Genomic DNA, 10258 nt, shown 5'->3' with positions numbered 1-10258 from the left:
TTTTTAAAAATTATCCTTTATCTACTGTTTATTTCAATACTATCATCAAACGTAAATGGACTAATGCAGTTGTTTTTATTAACAAAATATAATCATTATTATCACTTATCATTATTATAACTTCAGACAATAGATATATGATTTTGTTCTTTTTTATAATCATTACTTATCTACTATCTGTTTTGGTAATATCATCATGCAAACTTTTGTTTGTTCAAACCCAGTTACGGTATTTAATTTGTCCATACTTAAATACGATACGCTGTTGCATAATCTAGTAGAATATTACCTATTTCATAGATTAACATACGTTCATTGCATCTAACTACAACTTGTTATGGCTTTTCGTACATTTAACCAATTGTATCGTCATGGTTGAATGACGGTACCGACTTTGTTGTCATTTCTTACATTACAATCGCAGGTGGTCCAGAATGAAAAAGTATATGTTTTATATTTGAAATTCTTTTAAGATGTTACCTAGATTTTTGCTGTTAGTAGTTCATCCGACAATCTTATTTAAAAGCTATAAAGCCGTTTTTATATTGATTAACAAAATATAAAAACATTTATAGTTTTGACATCACAATCGCAAGAGTTGCAGAATAAGAAAAGTATTTTTTTATATTTAAAATACTTTTAAGATGTTATCTAGATTTTTTTTGTAAAAATTCATCCGCAGACCATATAAACTATAAAGTCATAAATAGTTCTTGTGGATCAACAAAATATAATTGCACGTATACATGTATGAATACAGGTATGTTTTACGTATTGTAATTGAATATTACACACAATGAGTGTACTATTGGCGGAATATATAATTATTTAATCGACAGTATTTAATCATTGTAACATAGTTTGAGTTGCATCTTTGTTTAACCGTACAATTATCAATTGCCTTTATTTGCCAATCGATATAGCTCAATATTCAGTACCTGTATTGAGCATTGATACATTGCATTCATACAATGTACGTAACTTAGCATAACGTGTCAACAAAGACATTTTTGTTTATCGGGCGACGATAACATCAAATATTTATAAATAAAGGTAACACTGACACTGGTCACCAATCTATATTTTGATTTATAGTTTAATTAGTCAAATCTTTAACCTCCACGTCCATTTATGATAAACAGTATATAACACTTTGGTTAAAATTGAATATAAAGACCTTTCAGTTCACAGTATGAAAACATTGAGTGTGACCAATACAATACAATACAATGTTAATTAAAATGGTACAGTGCAAAAACAATACAAGAAACATCAATCATCTGATTAAATATTTTTTGGGAAAATAAATAGTTGACAAGTTGGCGTTTATCAGACTCGTTGATAGCCAGTGATGAGTAATATTCAAATCATATCTAAAACCCAGGGATAGGTGATGAATTTATCAGACCATGAATTGTATGAACTATTAGATGGGATTGCGTACTAGCATTCATTTTTTTATGATTTCAACAGGCCTTGAACGGACCAAATGGAAACTATTCTACTTTTGTACTTAATTCGAATTAATTTCATATAATACGCCATCTGTATATGATTAAAAACTCATATAAGATTTAGTGTTGCATTGGATTCAAATCGGAAGGAAATGATTTTCGTAAATATCTGACTTATGCATTGAAATGAAATTGTATTATATATTATATACATGTATGTATTTGTTTGTTAGTTTACAAACATCTAATTTCCATTCGTGAACAGAGCATGCTTTCTTTTAAAGCAATGATATACCGTTAACAAGTTTATTTCGTCAGCATGTAATTTCGCTATATATCGCTATATATTATGAGACCGAAAATTGAAATTACAAAATATGTCAGATTTTATTTGTCCGTTAACATGAATAACGTGTTTACTAACGTAGGCCTACAGTATAGCATACTATGATACTGCATTACTTACAAATGCATAGTAAATCACTGATTACGTAAACTGGCAATTGATCATTAACCTAATTATTTTGTTCTACTACATTGAAATGTAGGTTTTACAATGGACACATTTCTCATAGATTTGAGTTTGTTTTCTCTTGTAAATAATTAATATACAGAATGACAATATTAAGGGGAAATAGAAGCGAAATTTCGGATATCGCGTATCAGGGGATTCTAAAAAAAATATAGGGTAGGATAACGCAAAACAGTTAGTAATGCGGTAAATAATTCCCATTGGAGTTAGTATTTACCGTTTGCAGTGAGCATCATTGATATGGAATTTTTATTGACCAAATGTGTGATTTATATTCTTCAATTTTAACCATTAATAGTATAAAATGTTTTCTCTCAAAAATTGTGCCGACTGTGATTTCTTTTTCATTTCCATCTTAGCATTCTCTAAAAAATAAAATACAATAAAACACTAAATTTTAGCTTTCGTTAAAATCTTGATATAACCTATGTTTGCACTATTTAAAGTCCAAGAGGGGAAAATGCATTCAAAACATGTTTTTCTAATGATGATCAGAGGACCATTTGATAAGTATGCTTTTGCTCCACCATTTTGGAAACAGTTTATTCTATTTTAAAAGCTTATAATATTATTGATCATGTGCTGAGTGTATATCTCAAATAAAAGATCGAATATATCCATTTTCTTGAATTTATTTTTTAATTGATCATTGACAAAACTGAAAAAGTGTCATACTAAAGGAAGCAATCAACTGAAATCTGATGTTACTTCCAAATACCGATGGGTAAACCAATCCTATACACAACAAATTATTTCACTATATGTTATTACCAATGGCTCCATTACCCTCAATCGCTCGTTTGAAATTCAAATATTGTTAAATTGTATATCGAATTAAAGTTTTAAGATTTCTCTGTCAGAAAAATGATATTATTGGATAGGTTAAATAGCATTAACGAGCGTACCAGTTCTTGGAAGACATTAATAGCTTCAAACCCAAGAAACACATTTTCTTCATGGGCTTTGGTTCAGGTAAAACACCAGCTGATTGGCTGAATTAGTTGTGTGAGACCTAAAATAATACTCAATTGAGAAAGCGAGGACTAATGGAAAAGTTTCCCAACAAGCATAAGTCGTTTATCATTGTTAAAGACACGAGCTTAGTTCTCTTCAGAATGTGACTTTACCCGGATGTGACCTAGATTTGATGGTGAGTGTCGTCGATGAAGCAGGAGACGCTGACCCTTTCGAAGCACCTGGTCGTATCCACATGTATATTATCAATGTTTACCATGCCAATGAATGTTGTTCATATATTGCCCTCGTTTTATTGATTTTTATTTGGAGCTATGGTTTATTATGACGGTAAAAACAATCATCAATTTTCTTTTTAAGGGTAACTTACTGGCCTTAAGATGTAAATGAAACGCTGCTCACATGCCCGGTTTCTTCATTAAAGCTTTGTGATTATTCAAATTATTATTTTTGGGAGCTCTTGGAAGCACTCTCTCCGCGCTGTGACACATTAAGAACACGTTTAGGGTTTCCGTAATGATTTTAGTTATGTAAAAGATATTCTTTAATGTACAAGCGATAATTCATAGACAATTTCTTGGTATTTTGATGTGAATGATATTGCGCAAATAAGAATATTGGCCTTGGCGTCTAGACTGCATTGAGGGCCTATTAAGTGGATTACTAAGCGTTAAACGAAGACAAAACCAAAGGATGCAAACAGATAGTATGTATTACTGTAAGACAGATATATGCTCGATTTGACACGTTCGTGAGCATTTGCGTAAAAAAGGAAGAAAAACCTCTTTTAAGCAATTCCTTTGGGATTCAAACCTCAGTGACGTACCCACTTTATCCTCACGACAAATTCATATACACAGTATAATACAGTATTTGAAATTTTGCATGTAATGCACCTGTTTTCCTTATAGGAATACCGACTCGTTTGTATTTAATATGTTTATCGCAGTTTTAAAGCACAAGTAATTCTGATACGACTATAAATGACTCACGCCTGTTGTGTAATGGTATCTCACTCTGAATAAGCTTTAAGCCTTCACGCCACATGCCATACAGTGCTGTAAGCCCAAAACTCTCGGTTAAGTAAAAGTTTTATCTTTCGATTATAAAGATGATACTTCTCTAATCTATAACATAAGGCTAACTCATTTGTCTCACATAACACAACCCCTATTGTACATTGTAACACGTTACATATTCATATCCCAAAGCACTTTACCATTTCTACATCCAATTTCAACATCAGCTTCGTTTAATTTAATTTTCCTATTCAGACTGTCAGGAGTTGTTTTCAGTTCCATTCTTTTTTTACGAGTCCTCTTTAATTAAATTTGAAAGTTTTTTCTGCCTCGTACTGACCCCATGTTATGTTTATGCTATGTATGCAGGTTTTTTTTATGCGGCTTTCGGAACTTTGTGAGTAAAAAAGGTTTATATTTAAGTTGGGACCCACTTTTATAATTTCCATTTCTTTTCCCAGCAACTGTTCCTTAGTCACTGAGATTAAGTATATTTTTGTGTTTTCTTTGCATACTTATTTAGTGGCTTTTTCACAAAAATTACAAATAATGCGTATATTAGGACTAAAATAAAATTTCTATTTCCCAAGAATTAAGATAGGTATTGCTATGAAGAAAAATGATATTTATAAGTAGTAGAATTGATGGACTAGCTTTTTTTTTAAATGACAAAAATATCTGACCTTAGCGAAATCTGATCTAAAACATACTGAAAATGTTTAATAAAATTGTTTGAAAAAAGGCATTTTGTTATAAGCTTTTGGCATCTACTCTCTAGCAAGACACAATACTGCTAATGTATATATTTAAGTATTCTTATTTTCGAGCTTTTCGCATGGGAAACATTGCTGTAAAATTTGCTGAATAAAAATAACCACATCACTTACACTGCTGAAATTATACCTAAAAGTACCAAGGTCAGTATCGGTATCAGCATCTTAACCAAAAGATTTGAAAATTGGATAAGTTATTTTCCTTATATTACTCCATGCTAAATTCCTTGGTCCTTTTGTCAATTCATTCATATTGTTCTACCAACCGGTCCTCCCAATTCCTCACCCAATTCCAAGCCCCTGCCCAGAATAAGTAAAGAAGGTATTTCGAAATCAGTTGGTTTTCGTGTTCGTACGTAATAACAAGATATCGATTTAATGAACTCTATAACATACAGTATATATACACCTAATTATATCTTGGTGGTCATCGGTCACAGTACAAAATGCAGTTGTGGTATCAAACAAGGCACACGGAACATCACGCGCACATCGTCCTAATTAGTGTGCGATTATGCTATTTTCAATACCCATATGAAAACTAATCAATATTGATATTAGTACAAGAAATGACCAATGAGTAATTAGGTATGTAGTATGAAAGATGGTATTTGCCAGACTTGCCAGAAAAGGATTAAAACAGATGGCTAGATTACATATAAATAATGGATTGTAAGATTACATAGATATTTTGGTTTATTTTTTAACGTCCTATCAAAAGCCAGGGTCATTTAATGACGTGCCAGGTTTTGGAGGAAAGCTGGAGAACCCGGAGTACCCGGAGAAAAACCACCGGCCTACGGTCAGTACCGGGCGACTGCCCCACGTAGGTTTCGAACTCGCAACCCAGAGGTGGAGGGCTAGATATCAAGTCTCGGGACACCTTAACAACTCGACCACCACGGCCCAAAGATAGTGATAATAATCATTGAGATTGATTAAAGTTGGACACCATTAAAAAACACTCCATGCTATATTATCATACTACAGTTATGAACCATTTGTAGACAAAATATATAACATGTGGTAGTAAACACGACACAGACAAGCTTGCTACTGAAAGAGTGTGATACTAGGGAGCGATTACATATTCCAGTTAAACCCCCGAAATATCTAGATTATGAATATCTTGAAATAATTAAACTTTATTGACCATGTCGATTGGAACTTGAAATCAAGAACATTACAGACTCATCAACAACAGCCGCTTATATTATTATCTCGATGTTTTCTTATAACGTAAGTAATAAGGGCAAATTACAAAAATACATTGGCTATTTTTTCATTTCTAGATAGTAACACCCATGCATCCACTGCCTGCAGTTTTTCATGACCCAGTTAATTCGACATTGAAGTATTTATTCTCATTGTCCTGACTTCCGTGACAGCCGGTAACTATTTACCTATAACTATGAAAATTATTCTAATATCATTGTACTTTTGAATTGATCTCCGTAAAATCTATGATTTTGTTCATGTTTTACCATCTTTGATAGATTGTTGATGAGAATTATAGTTTCGTTATAATAACGGCTTTTTCTGTTGTTTGAAGATAATTCCATGTACAGAGATCAGTTTGATACCGAAGCTAGTTTTATGTTATGACACTGCTTGCATGGATATTCAAGATATTATTTTGGACCTCTATGAAAATATCTCGTTGTTTATCAAAAAATTAAAAAAGATCCTAATGTAATAGGCCTTTTAAGTAAATTTTACATATAAGGCGCCAACGCAGCTTTCGTGGTTTCTTACAATTGGTTTGTTTCGTTTGTTTTTGTTAAATGTCCTATTAACAGCCAGGATCATTTAGGGACGTGCCAGGTTTTGGAGGTGGATGAAAGCCGCAGTACCCGGAGAAAACCACCGGCGTACAGTCAGTACCTGGCAACTGCCCTATGTAGGTTTAGAAATCAAAACCCAGAGGTGGAGGGCTAGTGATAAAGTGTCGGGACACCTTTACCACTCGGCCACCGCGGCCCCTTCAGGTTACTTACAAATCGACCTGATCCAATAAATCAATATCTTTAGAATGTTTGTGCCATCGCAGCATAAGATAAACGCGTGGCACTTCAAAGAGACGTTAACCGTTTGCACCATAGATCCGTGTGGTTATCTTTTTTATGGACTCGAACAAATCTTGATCACAATATGATATCCTTTTCAGGATTAGTACAACATTTCATTATAAACTAGCATGAGCTTGGAACATTCATCACTAAAGTTCTCGAGAAATGTCAGCAATAACCTTCAGGCTGTTGAAATATACATACCATATGTTATTGCATATTCTACCATGTTTGCTATGCAACGCCAGTTTTGATTGGTTTAAAACCATGTATTATTTTCCAATAATGCACGCTCGTGCCAATAATACACGCTCGTGCCAATAACACGCTCGTGATTCACGGCTGTTACAATTTTATATATATCTAATATTCACACATTTCTTATAAGGTTACTATAGCCGAGTGGGCTAATGGGTTAGTCTTTCATTAAATTTTTATCACGACGCGTGTTCGAATCCTACGGAGGCCCCTTTTTTCTCTTTTTCTTTTATCATTTTTTTTTAATTTTCAAAATCAATGCCATATGATAGATGCTCTTGATCGTAGTACTGTAGTGTCTGTAAAGAAATGTATATTTCATCAACAAATAATGCAATACTCAAGAAATAAATTACAAGGTTTTCCCGGGGTTTCTTTGCTGTTTTTCTATTAGAAAGAGGTCGATCTCAGAACTAAACAGTACATGGTAGAATAGAAATAATCAACTTTGACTCGTGTATTGTTGCAGGATATACAACTCGGACTCGGATATTTTGCAATTTTGATTAATAACTCAGGCCTGCGGCCTTCGTTATTAATTTAATTTCAAAATATCCTCGTCCTCGTTGTATATCCTGCAACAATACACGAATCATCGTTAATTATTTCTTAAACGAACACTTAATGTAAGTCTCATGAAAAAGGTAAATGCAACTCCCATGAAAAACATTATTAGGTATGTTTGTGACCATTTGAAGTGGCCTAAACTGATTTGAAGCCTGTTAACCAGTTTGTATATGTTCATTTTCCCATTAAACTTTGCAAATCGAAACCCCAGCAATCATAAATAGAATGCATGCGATGGCTAAGTAATATTCTTGAACTCTGCATGACAGATGTACTGTCATTCGAAAGGACCATTGACAGTGACAAACATTTGGCATTTCTCAGTTCTGTGAAGACGACATAATTTCAAGTATATATATATGATCAATCACATCATCACAGAATGATATGTTGGTCATATACGATAATTTAATATTTACAGCTTTCAGCCCGAACGATTGCGGAAATCAAATTTAAAAAGATACAAAATAGGACACGGAGATAAGTATTCCAATGATTTAATTTCTTAACAGTCCACTCGTTTGTAAATACTCATCATCCTTAGGATATATAGAATTTACCTGTTTGCTAAAAACTTGAATCGGCATGAATATTTTCAAGCTGTTGACTCCAGCAAATGCTACAACAAACTAGCCGTCAATTGAAATTTTGTTATGAATGATATACGTTTCTTAGACAACGGTAATATGTTGTATAATAGGCTACACAGTTTTAAGCAGATGTTTGTTTATTATTATGAAGCACAGGTATATCAGAAATCTATTGGAAAAAAATGTTCAGGATAATCAACGAAATAATACAAAAATTCGAGGAAATATGTCTTGGAATTCTGCTTGTATTCTTTCATAACTTAAATGAAATACAACACCAACAAGTTTCATGACCGTAAGGTTATAAATACAGATAAAGGTTGGATGAAGGTGGATGCATATGAACATTTCAATTTACCGTTAGATCACTGTAGCAGCATAGGCATGCCACCGGAAGTTAGAAAGGATGAAATCTATGGGTGCGTTCAATTACAAACATTACACAGGGCGTGCTCGATTACTAAATATTTACGTTAGCTTGCATTAAATCAATTGATCAGTTTGTTAATAAATGCTATTAAGGTAAAATGGCGACAATTAAAGTATAGATAATCCTGGAAATTTCTTATCATAGCTATGAAATAAAATCCAATAGCAAAATTCATTTTAAGGAGATGGTAAACTAATCATAATCCAAATAATGTTTATAATTTTAACTATTTTAATTGTGTTATTTTTTAAAGTTGAATGGACAATATGTTTATTGAAGATAAAGAGCATTTAAGATTTAAGAGCATGTAATGTTTGAAATTTGCCATACTCACTTAACTAATGGCACAAATTAGAAAGTTAAATTGAGTCCAACCATCTAACATATTTGTTATCGGATTTCATTTACAATATAATTACGTAACGTACACACACACACACCATACACGGCAGAATGATTAATTTGCTCAGCCTTTCAAAAGCAGATGACGACAGTTAAGGATTTGGAGAGCTAAACAGATACAAACACTGTCACAGATAAGCATTCGGCTACCCATAATTAAATTCCACACACAAAGCTCACAGGTACAATTCTCGTTTGTCACCACACTCATCTACGTAGTGATGAATATATTGACAGACGAGACCAGTACCTATGGCTGTGTATACCTTATTGATACACTTATATTGATAATTAAGACCTAAAGAAAATGATATTTCATTAGATCATTAATTCAATCCTTCTCATGATTTCATCTTCGGTGAGTTTTCCGTAAGCCCTGGTTGTATATTTTTTAAAACTATGCTCTCGTATATCTCACAACTACATGTATATCTTCTTTATATTCGCCTTTTATGGAAAAGAATGCTCTCATTACTAGAGATCGAAGGAGTTCCTTTAGTTCTGAATGGGGAATGCTCGTAGAAAATCAAACGTTTTGATAAAGAAATGTTCTTTAGGAGTAGATGTCCAAGATAAATTAAAAGAAAGAACTTTAAAGTTTTTTAACATTAACATTCCAATAATTTCGTTTCTAGAGTAAACAGTATCAACGGAGGACCTACAGCCCCAAATGAATTTCAATCAGAAAAATAGTAAAAAAAAGATTAGATAAAGGCTAAATGGAACAACAACTCCTGCCAGCAATAAAATGTTGCTTCTAATTATTCTTATGCATGCTTGGAATCCAATACAAACGAGGGATTTCCGCATCCTTTCCTTCATCAGGGATTTTAATGATTTCAATGCTGAAGAATGATTGGACACAGAATTTTTCCTAAGAGCGATCAGCCAATGTGTTGATAGAGTTTACATGTTGTTGAACAATCCTAGTTCCTTTTGTGATTATCAAAAGCCATATTTGTTGATCTTTGAGCAAAACAATGAGATCAAGAAATACAGACTTGTGTTTTGTTTTCATTTTGAATTTTAAGCAACGCAAAAATATATATACATGTTTTAGCTATGCGTTTTATTGATGATTATTTCACAATTGAAACTGAAACATATTACTATTAGTTTAATACTGACCGGTACAAATGATGTTCCTTTGACACTGTTGCTGCAGAACTCCAAAAGTAAATCAGTTTTA

Source organism: Pecten maximus, chromosome 10 (genome assembly GCF_902652985.1).
Source record: "Pecten maximus chromosome 10, xPecMax1.1, whole genome shotgun sequence".
NCBI lineage: Eukaryota > Metazoa > Mollusca > Bivalvia > Pectinida > Pectinidae > Pecten > Pecten maximus.
This window is presented reverse-complemented; position numbering follows the sequence as displayed.